The following is a 14157-nucleotide window of genomic DNA, read 5'->3' as shown; positions in this document are numbered from 1 at the left end:
TGTACAATGATTTGAGGAGGTAAGTAGAAATATATTGAATGACTAATTTACATTTTTTTGCTAGCAATACTTGTGAAGTAACCCTTTTTTGTGTTTCTTTTTAATTTTTCAGATATCCTGAAAAATTTATCTCTTTTTGTCGGCTACCAATTACGGCCTTCGACAGACTGCTTACCATCCTGGCACCCCATTTAAAACGGCAAGACACGGTGATGAGGAAGTCCATCTCTGCTGAGGAAAGGCTGCTCATCACCTTGCGGTAAGTAACAATTTTTCAGAGGGGAATGTAGTTAGGTCTCTATTCTACACGTCTCTGTGTCCAGTATGTGTGATTAAACCCACCCAGTCCTCCTGTTGGACAGGGTGCACACATACACACACACACGTGAGATACGGCCGAGTGTTGCATGGTAATCCCCGGCCCTGCCGCCTGCACTCTGGAGCGGAGTGTGCACCCACATACCAATACATGGAGCCGCACGCTCCACAACGGAGTGCATGCAGCAGGTCCGGGGATTACCATGCAACACTCGGTCATATCTCGCATGCGTGTGTGCCCAAGTCCCATCAGGCTTTCTATTTAAATTTTTTACACCCTTTGTGTTGTGCTGGGTGTTAATGCCATCATTATTGAATGGTGCTGGACGCATATTATAGCGGCTTTACTTGTGACATGTTGTAATTACCTTTTTGTGTGACATTTCTAATTTTCTTTTTTGTTTCTTTGCAGATTTTTGGCCACAGGAGAGAGCTATACATCACTGCACCTCCAATTTAGAGTTGGTAAATCTACCATCTCTAACATTGTGAGGTGTACATGTACCGTCATCTGGCAGAAGTTGCAACCTATAGTGATGCCTTCCCCAACCGAGGAGACTTGGCTGCAGGTTGCAGCAGGCTTTCAGTCTGTGGCCAATTTCCCAAACTGCATAGGTGCAGTCGATGGTAAACATGTTCGGGTTCAGCAGCCACCACGATCAGGATCACGCTTCTTTAATTATAAGAAGTATTTTTCAGTGGTCCTGATGGCGGTGGCTGATGCCCATTACAAATTTGTTGCCATTGATGTTGGTGCCTATGGTAGTACTGGGGATTCTCGGGTGTTGCGAACGTCACAGATTGGGATGCAAATTCTTCGAGATGGCGGCACGCTCCCAGCCCCAAGACCTTTGCCGGGTTCCACACATCCAGTGCCCTTTGTGATGGTATCGGATGAGGCGTTTCCCTTAACGACAACCCTGCTGCGCCCATACCCACGAAGGGGACTGGATGCCCGACGGAGGATTTTTAATTATCGGCTGAGTCGTGCACGCAGATATGTGGAATGCACCTTTGGGATCATGACTAGTCAGTGGAGGATCTTTCACACTGCCATTCAGTTGGACACAGACACCGTTGATGCTGTGATAAAGACTTGCTGTGTACTCCACAACTATGCTCGTGAGTACAACACTGACGTAGATGTGGAGTACCAGCAGGCAGTATTTAATCCAGTGGTCAACGGGGGTCTGGGCAGGCCGTCCAACTCGGGTGTGCGTGTGAGAGAATCCTTCACTGACTACTTCATGAGTCCAGAAGGTGCCGTGCACTGGCAATACTCCTGTGCTGGTGTTGAGCAGCCTGACCAGCAGAGAAGGATGCATCTACACTGACCCCCCCAGAAATGTTGCCGACATCGCTGATAACAGTTTTGACAACATCCCGAAGAATGAGAAACGCCAGCAACCAACACAAAAGTTTGAAAAAAAATTTTTTTGTTTCATGTTACCAAAAAAAGTTTTAAATAATTGGTTGTAATATCAATAAAAAATCTATTTGGGTGTAATTTGTTTTTTTTTGTTTTTTTTGGCTACAAAAATTTTGGTGTTTTATGAAAATAATAGCAGTATGACGTATACAATTGTTAACACATCAACACATAAACCACTAATTGATAGCCCATAAACCCAGGATAGCGGCCTTGACCGCATTGTAATAAAGACGAGAATATTATGTGTGAAATATAATATATTTAAAAGAACACAAATTCTTTGCAATATTTACAAAAGATTTTTCAATTAGAAAAAAACAAAAAAAAGCCCCTTTCAAAGGCAACCGGCAACTGGAGCTAAAAAACAAACAAAAAAAAACTCGGTGCCACTGAAAACTTTTGCCCACGTTCAATTCAGAAAAGTATATTCTGGAGAATAGAGGAAATTTGATCCCTCTGATTGATATGGTGCTCCCCCCATATGCTGCGAACTTCCTCTATCTCCAGAAGTAACTTGGCTGTGGGCCAAATACTGGGGTCTGGAAGCTGGTGTTTCCGGTGTTCGGTGTCGGGGCCTGAAAAGTCCCAACACCCCCATCAGAACTTCATTGTATGGAGATATCGGAGCAGGGTCCTCCAGAGCAGTGAGGGACATCTGGACCATGGACATGAAAAGAGATTGTCTATCCGGTGGCAGGGAGCGTGTTTTTCTTGCCACAGTTATTGCGAAGGAGTCGCAGTGGTCATCAGAACTTGATTTTTTTAATAGATCTAACGTGTCGCAAGCTATTTGGACAGTTTGGTCATCTTGGTTTTTCTTTGTTTTTTTTTTTTTTTTTCTCTGCTGCCACCGGATAGACAGCTCTCTTCTCCACTCTCACAGCTTCTGCGGAATCAGATGCTTCAGCAGCTGCTGAACTAGATGTTGATGCAGCAGCTGCTGAAGTGGATGCTGATTCAGCAGAAGCTGTGGGAGTGGAGGTAGAGATGGTCCCTCCCACTCCAGAGGAACTGCCTGCTCCATCCTCTTTGTCGCTGTCCTCCAAATCAGCCACCGACATGTTTCCTTCCGTCCTGTTGGAGAAAAAAAAAACATCAATTTTTCGCACAACATATTATATTTAAATAATCATGTGGAGTGGATTTTAACTTACTTTCTCAATGTCCTACTGGACACAAGAAACTGCAGCTCTTCGCTAAAGGGAAATTTACTTTTGCTTGGCGAAGAGCCACTCTTAGAACATTCGTTCAGGAACTTCGTGAAACGGTCTCTGATTGAGCGCCAACGTTTCCTCACATCGTTATCTACCAAAAAAAGGTTACAAAATACAACAACATTTTTTGTGAGATCTAAACAAATTATATTTTTAATATACTCAAGGTTTACTAAATAAATTTAAATAAAATTACCAATTTGCTGCTGTGTACTCCCTGGATACTTGTCCCAATCTGGGATAAGGTCTCGTACTATTTTAGTCCAGGCTAGTTCCCGGAAATATTTATCCTTGTAGGATTCATCAGCTGGGTCCCACAAGGCCGGATAATCCCGAACCTACAATAAATACAATAGTGTCATCTCATAATCTATAGCGCGACCAAGTAATGTTAAACAATTGCTGGAAATATTTCAAAGTAACCCCTAATAACTGAACACAAGCACAAACTGAAAACACAAACACCAATAAAAACGCTTGTGTGCAGTTGTTTTACCACTAGCTCTGTCGCCGTCAATCCTGAGTGGTTCGTGCGACAATCAACAACATTCATTAAAAAACACACTATAAACTGAAATAGTTAGGGTAGGGTTAGGGCTCATAACCCTAAGCACTCTACCCCAAAAGGGATCCTAAACATAACCCTAACCCTACAGGGATCCTAACCCTAACCCTACAGGGATCCTAACCCTAACCCTACCCCTAAAGGAATCCTAACCCTAACCCTAACCCTACAGGGATCCTAACCCTAACCCTACAGGGATCCTAACCCTAACCCTAAAGGAATCCTAACCCTACCCCTACAGGGATCCTAACCCTAACCCTACCCCTACAGGGATCCTAACCCTACAGGAATCCTAACCCTAACCCTAACCCTACAGGGATCCTAACCCTAACCCTACCCCTAAAGGAATCCTAACCCTAACCCTAACCCTACAGGGATCCTAACCCTAACCCTACAGGGATCCTAACCCTAACCCTAAAGGAATCCTAACCCTACCCCTACAGGGATCCTAACCCTAACCCTACCCCTACAGGGATCCTAACCCTACAGGAATCCTAACCCTAACCCTAACCCTACAGGGATCCTAACCCTAACCCTACCCCTAAAGGAATCCTAACCCTAACCCTACAGGGATCCTAACCCTAACCCTACCCCTAAAGCTATTGTAAGGTGGCATTAAGCACGGTTAGTAATGGCGAGGCGTCAATAAGACGCCGATCAATTATTAATCCTAATAAGGTTTACTATAATATATGTGGACCCCCCTAAAAAAAAAAAACGTGTTGGGGTCCCCCTATATTTTTAGGCCAGAAAGGCTAAGCAGACAGCTGTGGGCCAATATTTGACGCCCGGGAAGGGGTTAAAATACCCATGGCTGTTCCCAGGCTATGAATATTAACCCACAGCTGTCTGCGTAGCCTTTCTGGCACTAAAATATAGGGGGCCCCGAAAAAAAAACGTGTTGGGGTCCCCCTATATTTTTAGGCCAGAAAGGCTACGCAGACAGCCGTGGGCTTATATTCATAGCCTAGGAAAGGGGCCATGGATATTTGCCCCCCCCTGGCTACAAATATAAGCCCGCAGCCGCCCCGGAAAAGGCGCATCAAAAAGATGCGCCAATTCCGGCACTTAGCCCCTCTCTTCCCACTCCCGTGTAGTGGTGGGATATGGGGTAATGAGGGGTTAATGCCACCTTGCTATTGTAAGGTGGCATTAAGCCCGGTTAATAATGGAGAGGCGTCAATGAGACGCCTATCCATTATTAAGCCAATGAAAGGGTTAAAAAAAAAAAAAAAAACACTAGAAAAAATATTTTAATGAAATAAAGAAACACACTTTTTGACAATTCTTTTATTGCACGCTCAATCCATCCTGAAGACCCTCGACCTGAAAAAAAGGCAAAACAAAAAAACAAATTCATACTCCCTGGCCCTGTCCGCAGAAATCCATCGAGGGTCCCACGAAGATCTTCCATGGAGAACAGACACATCCAGAGATATGTCTGCTCTCCACGGCTGCAGAAACACACTGACAGGAGCCATAGTTCCTGTCGGTGTGTTACTGCGCATGCGCGAGCGAGTTTACCGGCGGTCATTGACCCCGGCACTCTCGCTTAACGGCAGTGCTGCGTGGGAAAGTTCAACGCAGCTGTACTGCCGTTAACCGAGACGCCGGCGCCATTGAGCTCCGGGACAGTACGCGATACACTGCTAGGAGCTTCGCTCCTGGCAGTGTATGGCCGGAGAGCAGCCGATCGTCGTGGGACACTCGGTTATGGATTCTGCGGACAGGGAGTATGGATTTGCTTTATTATTTTGGGATTTTTTCATTGAGGATCGAGGGCTTCGCCTACAAGTGTGGTGTATGGTGAGTATATACTCTATGTTATGTGTTGTATGTACTGTACTGTGTGTCATGTTTGTGTATTGTGTGTTTGTGTTTGGTGTGAACTTTAGTATTGTGCTAAGTCGCCGGACACAGGGACAACTCTCCCATCCTAAATACCGGATGGGAGTAGTAGTCCGATACGGCGACTTAGCACAATAGAGGCATATCGTCGCATGGGGACGGACACACAGACTTACCAAATCAATCAGACGCCCGACATCGATCCCCATGCGACGGTATGCCTCCATGATGACAGTCTCTTCGTGACACAGTCGGGACCACACACGCCGCCCACGGACTTCCGCCCACGCACTTCCGCCCGCTCCCCCGCACTTCCTGCAGCAGCGGTTCTGCACATCAAACCGCAGTAAAACACGCAGATATATTTTTGATCTGCGTGTTTTACTGCGATTTTGACCTCACAATGGAGGTCTATGGGTGCAGAACCGCTGCGGTTCAGGAAGAAGAATTGACATGCTCCTTCTTTTTTCCGGGAGCTATTCAGCACGGCTTTTTTTAAAAATTTCCGGACCATGTGCACAGTGTGTCCTGTTTTCCATAGGGTACAGTGTACTGTACCCTGCATGGAAAACAGCTGCGGAACCGCAGCGGCAAAACCGCCGCGGTTCCGTGGTAAAAAACGCACTGTGTGAACATGGCCTTAGTGAAAAGTCGGTAATTCAATTGCCGGCTTTTCATTTCTCCTGCACAAACCCGACATGATATGAGACATGATTACATACAGTAAACCATCTCATATCCCCCTTTTTTTTTTTGCATATTCCACACTACTAATGTTAGTAGTGTGTATGTGCAAAATTTCAGCGCTGTAGCTGCTGAAATAAAGGGTTAAATGGCGGAAAAAATTGGCGTGGGCTCCCGCGCAATTTTCTCCGCCAGAATGGTAAAGCCAGTGACTGAGGGCAGATATTAATAGCCAGGAGAGGGTCCATGGTTATTGGCCCCCCCTGGCTACAAACATCTGCCCCCAGCCACCCCAGAAAAGGCACATCTGGAAGATGCGCCTATTCTGGCACTTGGCCACTCTCTTCCCACTCCCTGTAGCGGTGGGATATGGGGTAATGAAGGGTTAATGCCACCTTGCTATTGGAAGGTGACATTAAGCCAGATTAATAATGGAGAGGCGTCAATTATGACACCTATCCATTATTAATCCAATTGTAGGAAAGGGTTAAAAAACACACACACACATGATTAAAAAGGATTTTAATGAAATAAACACAGCGGTTGTTGTAATAATTTATTGTTCTCGCAATCCATTTGCAAACCCTCGCTTGGCAAAATAATAAACGCACAAGATACATACCTTCTGGTGAACCGTCTCGTCCCACGAAGTAATCCATCTGAAGGGGTTAACTAATATTACAGGCAGGAGCCCTGCTAAATGCAGCTGTGCTCCATGCCTGTAATCCCCGGGTGCTGAAAGGAAAGCTGGATCTGTACTTACATTGAGTCGCGGTGATGCGCCCCTGCTGGATGTTCTCATGAACTGCAGCCTGGGAACTTTTTCCCACGCTCCAGGTCATATGAGGACATCCACCAGGGGGCGCATCACCGCGACTGAAGGAAATGTAGGTCAATGACCTACATTTCATTCATTCGCCGGGGATTACAGGCACGGAGCACAGCTGCATTTAGCAGGGCTCCTGCCTGTAATATTAGTTAACCCCTTCAGATGGATTACTTCGTGGGACGTGACTGTTCAGCTGAGGGTATGTATCTTGTGCGTTTATTATTTTTCCAAGCGAGGGTGTTCCTGATGGATTGAGAGAACAATAAATTATTACAACAACCAACAACCGCTGTGTTTATTTCATTAAACTACTTTTTAATCATGTGTGTGTGTGTTTTTTAACCCTTTCCAACAATTGGATTAATAATGGATAGGTGTCATAATTGACGCCTCTCCATTATTAATCTGGCTTAATGTCACCTTCCAATAGCAAGGTGGCATTAACCCTTCATTACCCCATATCCCACCGCTACAGGGAGTGGGAAGAGAGTGGCCAAGTGCCAGAATAGGCGCATCTTCCAGATGTGCCTTTTCTGGGGTGGCTGGGGGCAGATGTTTGTAGCCAGGGGGGGCCAATAACCATGGACCCTCTCCTGGCTATTAATATCTGCCCTCAGTCACTGGCTTTACCATTCTGGCGGAGAAAATTGCGCGGGAGCCCATGCCAATTTTTTCCGCCATTTAACCCTTTATTTCAGCAGCTACAGCGCTGAAATTTTGCACATACACAATACTAACATTAGTAGTGTGGAATATGCAAAAAAAAAGGGGATATGAGATGGTTTACTGTATGTAAACCATGTCTCATATCCTGTCGGGTTTGTGCAGGAGAAATGAAAAGCCGGCAATTGAATTACCGGCTGTTCACAGATATCGCGCTGAATGAAATCTAAATACAGAATATATATATATGTGTCTCAATGACATATATATATATATATATATATATATATATATATATATATATATATATATATATATATATATATATATACTGTATATATATACTGTATATATGTTTTCCCGAACATTTGAGCACATAAATCCATTAGATGTCGGTTTTGCAAGCCTGCGCGAAAATCTCGCAGTACGGATGCCATACGGATTACATACGGAGGATGCCATGCGCAAAATACGCTGACACACCCTGCCTACGGATCACTATTTTGGGAACATTTCTCCGTATTACGGCCGTAGTACGGACGTATAATACGGGGCGTATTGTCTTACGCCAAGTGTGAGGCCGGCCTTAGCCATACGGAGAGAGACTTGGGAGGAATTAAGCGCTATTTGTCTTCTAATTTTCCTAAAATTATTTGATGACTCCATACACAAACACCCCTCAGAGCTAGAGGAGCAGAATCCCCCCTCAAGTGACCCCATTTGTAAAGTATTCCCTTTTGGTATCTGCAGGTGTAGTGATGATTTTGTTTTCCAGAAACAAGCAGCAACAGATGTTGTGGAGTGAAAATTGCAAACTGACATTTTTAGTGATTAGTACGTTGTAGTGCTCAACTCATGCTGTTCAAAACAGCTGACATGTCCCGGCTTTGATGCGGGCTCACCGCGGAGCCCTGCATCAAAGTAGGGGAGCTGACCTCGGACGTACTATCCCTTCCGAGGTCAGTAAGGGGTTAAGCATGCATACGCGATCTGCCACAGTTTTGTACACATCTGAAAAGAAGGACACTGCTGACCAGAGGCCAGACTTAGTTCAGAGTAAGGCCGGGGTCACACTTGCGAGTATGTGACATAAATTCCCCTTAAAAATATTAAATCTTTAATAGGATATCTTAAAAATACCACTTCCCAGTGAAAAACAGAAAAAAGAAAAAATTGATAGCATGGACTCCAAAAATACTAGGTGCACCTAACCTAATAAATAGGCCCTCCACTATCCTGCTGTCCCTGCCTGACAGTGGAGGTTGGCACCCTGATAGATAATTTGGCGCCCCCACTCCGCGGCGGCTAACACCTGCTGGCCCTATTGAGTAACTAGCCAGCTAAAGGTGGGAAAACAATGAGCAATTTAAAGTAATGAAAAAAGCAGGAGTAGAAAAACTAAGGTGCACACTAGATCAAAACAATGTCAGCCTCCATTCTTGAAGTCCCACTTAGGACAATGTACTAGAGACATATAACCAATTTGGCTAGTGAAATATTGATATAATTGTCCTCAGCACAATCATAAAAAAGCATATAAACTTATGTGCATAAATAGTGGAAAGATCAATAGGAGGAAAGACATACAATATAGAAGACCTGGTTCAGTCCGAATCAGAGACTGTGCATGCCCACACTTATCTGACAAGTATTACACATTAGTCATGATGACTGCATACAAGGATGTATAAACAATATTGCACAGGCACCTGCACTCAAAAACAATAGTATACAGGTGCCAATAGACAATCATGACAGGTGGTCAGTGTCTACACTTATGCACAGTGCAAAGGACCAAAAATATAGATGATACAAAAAACAGCCAAGGAGGAGGGGGGGTTTTGTCCCCAAAACAAGACACTTAGCTGTCAGTAGAACGCGTTGGGGCGTTCTACTGGCAGCTAAGTGTCTTGTTTTTGGTCCTTTGCACTGTGCAAAAAAAGTGCAATCCCACACTTGTTTTTTGTTTGGCTTTTTTGCTAGGTTCACTAAATGCTAAAACTAACCTGCCATTGTGGTTCTCTAGGTCAGTACGAGTTCATAGACACCTAACATGTCTAGGTTATTTTTTATCCAAGTGGTGAAAAAAAATTCAAAACTTTGCTAAAAAAAGAAAAAAAAATGCCATTTTCCGATACCCGAAGCGTCTCCATTTTTCGTGATCTGGGGTCGGGTGAGGGCTTATTTTTTGCGTGCCAAGCTGACGTTTTTAATAATATCACTTTTGTGCAGATACGTTCTTTTGATAGCCCATTATTGCATTTTAATTATGGCGACCAAAATAACGTAATTCTGGCGTTTACATTTTTTTTTTCGCTACGCTGTTTAGCGATCAGGTTAATGTTTTTTTTTATTGATAGATCGGGCGATTCTGAACGCGTGAACGCGGCGATACCAAATACGTGTAGGTTTGATTTTTTTTTATTGTTTTATTTAGGATGGGGCGAAAAGGGGGTGTTTTAAACTTTTATATTTTTTATATTTTTTTCATATTTTTAAAAATGCCGACCACAGGGGGGCGCTCACAGCAGGCCGGCATCAGTAACCATAGAGGACTCAAGGACCTCTATGGTTACTGTCCTGACACATCGCCGATCCCCGATCATGTGACAGGGGTCGGCGATGCGCTCATTTCCGGCCGCACGGCAAGAAGCGGTAGTTAAATGCCGCTGTCTGCGTTTGACAGGTTAATAGCGGCGGGTGAATAGCGATTTCACCCGCCGCTATTGCGCGCACATGTCAGCTGTGCAAAACAGCTGACATGTCGCGACTTTCATGTGGGCTCAGCGCCGGAGCCCACATCAAAGGAGGTGACACGACATGCACAGTAAGGCCGGCCTCACACTAGCGAGTTTTACAGACGTAAGAGCGCAGAAATTACGTCCGTAAAACTCGCAAAATAAACGGCACAATTATTCTCAATGGGGCTGCTCCTATTAGCCGTATATTACGGTTCAGTATTATACGGCTTTCTACGGCCGTACAAAATCGCAGCATGCTGCGTTTGTCAGCGTATTGCGCAAAAAAATCGCTAATGAAAGTCTATGGGGGCGAGAAAAATACGGATTCCACACGGACCTGCAGTGTGACTTGCGAGAAATACGCAGCGCTGTTAGTGAAAAGTCGGTAATTCAATTGCCGGCTTTTCATTTCTCCTGCACAAACCCGACATGATATGAGACATGGTTTTCATACAGTAAACCATCTCATATCCCCCTTTTTTTTTGCATATTCCACACTACTAATGTTAGTAGTGTGTATGTGCAAAATTTCAGCGCTGTAGCTGCTGAAATAAAGGGTTAAATGGCGGAAAAAATTGGCGTGGGCTCCCGCGCAATTTTCTCCGCCAGAATGGTAAAGCCAGTGACTGAGGGCAGATATTAATAGCCAGGAGAGGGTCCATGGTTATTGGCCCCCCCGTGGCTAAAAACATCTGCCCCCAGCCACCCCAGAAAAGGCACATCTGGAAGATGCGCCTATTCTGGCACTTGGCCACTCTCTTCCCACTCCCTGTAGCGGTGGGATATGGGGTAATGAAGGGTTAATGCCACCTTGCTATTGGAAGGTGACATTAAGCCAGATTAATAATGGAGAGGCGTCAATTATGACACCTATCCATTATTAATCCAATTGTTGGAAAGGGTTAAAAAACACACACACACACACATGATTTAAAAGTATTTTAATGCAATAAACACAGCGGTTGTTGTAATAATTTATTGTTCTCTCAATCCATCAGGAACACCCTCGCTTGGAAAAATAATAAACGCACAAGTTACATACCTTCTGGTGAACCGTCTCGTCCCACGAAGTAATCCATCTGAAGGGGTTAACTAATATTACAGGCACGAGCCCTGCTAAATGCAGCTGTGCTCCGTGCCTGTAATCCCCGGCGAATGAATGAAATGTAAGTCATTGACCTACATTTCCTTCAGTCGCGGTGAGGCGCCCTCTGGTGGATGTTCTCATGAACTGCAGCCTGGGAACTTTTTCCCACGCTCCAGGTCATATGAGGACATCCACCAGGGGGCGCATCACCGCGACTGAAGGAAATGTAGGTCAATGACCTACATTTCATTCATTCGCCGGGGGATTACAGGCACGGAGCACAGCTGCATTTAGCAGGGCTCGTGCCTGTAATATTAGTTAACCCCTTCAGATGGATTACTTCGTGGGACGAGACGGTTCACCAGAAGGTATGTATCTTGTGCGTTTATTATTTTTCCAAGCGAGGGTGTTCCTGATGGATTGAGAGAACAATAAATTATTACAACAACCGCTGTGTTTATTGCATTAAAATACTTTTAAATCATGTGTGTGTGTTTTTTAACCCTTTCCAACAATTGGATTAATAATGGATAGGTGTCATAATTGACACCTCTCCATTATTAATCTGGCTTAATATCACCTTACAATAGCAAGGTGGCATTAACCCTTCATTACCCCATATCCCACCGCTACAGGGAGTGGGAAGAGAGTGGCCAAGTGCCAGAATAGGCGCATCTTCCAGATGTGCCTTTTCTGGGGTGGCTGGGGGCAGATGTTTGTAGCCACGGGGGGGGGCAATAACCATGGACCCTCTCCTGGCTATTAATATCTGCCCTCAGTCACTGGCTTTACCATTCTGGCGGAGAAAATTGCGCGGGAGCCCACGCCAATTTTTTCCGCCATTTAACCCTTTATTTCAGCAGCTACAGCGCTGAAATTTTGCACATACACACTACTAACATTAGTAGTGTGGAATATGCAAAAAAAAGGGGGATATGAGATGGTTTACTGTATGTAAACCATGTCTCATATCCTGTCTGGTTTGTGCAGGAGAAATGAAAAGCCGGCAATTGAATTACCGGCTGTTCACAGATATCGCGCTGAATGAAATCTAAATACAGAATATATATATATGTGTCTCAATGACATATATATACACTCACTGGCCACTTTATTAGGTACACCTGTCCAACTTCTTGTTAACACTTAATTTCTAATCAGCCAATCACATGGCGGCAACTCAGTGCATTTAGGCATGTAGACATGGTCAAGACAATCTCCTGCAGTTCAAACCGAGCATCAGTATGGGGAAGAAAGGTGATTTGAGTGCCTTTGAACGTGGCATGGTTGTTGGTGCCAGAAGGGCTGGTCTGAGTATTTCAGAAACTGCTGATCTACTGGGATTTTCACGCACAACCATCTCTAGGGTTTACAGAGAATGGTCCGAAAAAGAAAAAAAATCCAGTGAGCGGCAGTTCTGTGGGTGTTGTGAATTTACCTTTTGGCTCCCTCTAGTGGCTACTAGTGATTTGACTCTGGGTATGTCTGTCATCCCTTGTATGCTCACCTGGGTCGTTAGGTCAGGGGTGTTGCTATATAAGCTCCCTGGACCTTCAGTTCAATGCCTGGCAACGTTGATATCAGAGCTAATCTGTAGTGCTCTGGTCTACTGATCCTGGTTCCTGCTTGATTAAGCTAAGTCTGCTTTCTTGCTTTTTGCTATTTGTTTTTGTTTGCATTTTTGTCCAGCTTGTATATAATCTGTATCCTGATCTTGCTGGAAGCTCTAGGGTGGCTGGTGTTCTCCCCCCGGGCCGTTAGACGGTTCGGGGGTTCTTGAATCTCCAGTGTGGATTTTTTGATAGGGTTTTTGTTGACCATATAAGTTATCTTACTACATTCTGCTATTAGTAAGTGGGCCTCTCTTTGCTAAACCTAGTTCATCTCTGTGTTTGTCATTTCCTCTTACCTCACCGTTATTATTTGTGGGGGGCTTGTATCCTACTTTTGGGGTCTTTTCTCTGGAGGCAAGAGAGGTCTTTGTTTTCCTCTTCTAGGGGTAGTTAGCTCTCCGGCTGGCGCGAGACATCTAGCGACCAACGTAGGCATGTTCCCCGGCTACTTCTAGTGTTGGCGTTAGGAGTAGATATATGGTCAACCCAGTTACCACTGCCCTATGAGCTGGATTTTTGTACTTCGCAGACTTGCTGATTTCTCTGAGACCCTCGCCATTGGGGTCATAACAGTGGGTGGAAATGCCTTGTTGATGTCAGAGGTCAGAGGAGAATGGGCAGACTGGTTCGAGCTGATAGAAAGGCAACAGTGACTCAAATCGCCACCCGTTACAACCAAGGTAGGCCTAAGAGCATCTCTGAACAGATGGGCTACAGCAGCAGAAGACCACACCGGGTACCACTCCTTTCAGCTAAGAACAGGAAACTGAGGCTACAATTTGCACAAGCTCATCGAAATTGGACAGTAGAAGATTGGAAAAACGTTGCTTGGTCTGATGAGTCTCGATTTCTGCTGCGACATTCGGATGGTAGGGTAAGAATTTGGAGTAAACAACATGAAATCTTTGGGATGTGGTGGAACGGAAGATTCGCATCAGGGATGTGCAGCCGACAAATCTGCGGCAACTGTGTGATGCCATCATGTCAATATGGACCAAAATCTCTGAGGAATGCTTCCAGCACCTTGTTGAATCTATGCCACGAAGAATTGAGGCAGTTCTGAAGGCAAAAGGGGGTCCAACCCGTTACTAGCATGGTGTACCTAATAAAGTGGCCAGTGAGTGTATATATACTGTATATATGTTTTCCCGAACATTTGAGCA

At 44.8% G+C, this 14157-nt stretch overlaps 2 long non-coding RNA genes across 2 annotated transcripts in view; one reads left to right on the top strand and one right to left on the bottom strand.

Moving 5' to 3' along the window:
* LOC143818237 (uncharacterized) overlaps positions 1 to 14157 on the top strand; it is an 83632-nt gene that overhangs the window by 48784 nt on the left and 20691 nt on the right. The window lies entirely within an intron of this gene.
* Positions 2358 to 3828, bottom strand: LOC143816006 (uncharacterized). The gene is made up of 3 exons (XR_013223871.1): positions 3161 to 3828; positions 2905 to 3055; positions 2358 to 2824 (listed from the first exon to the last, which is right to left on the bottom strand). It is a non-coding gene; the product is annotated as an uncharacterized LOC143816006 (long non-coding RNA).

Source organism: Ranitomeya variabilis, chromosome 3 (genome assembly GCF_051348905.1).
Source record: "Ranitomeya variabilis isolate aRanVar5 chromosome 3, aRanVar5.hap1, whole genome shotgun sequence".
Classification (NCBI taxonomy): domain Eukaryota; kingdom Metazoa; phylum Chordata; class Amphibia; order Anura; family Dendrobatidae; genus Ranitomeya; species Ranitomeya variabilis.
Note: the sequence above shows the minus strand (reverse complement) of the source record. Positions and strands in the feature narration are given on the sequence as shown.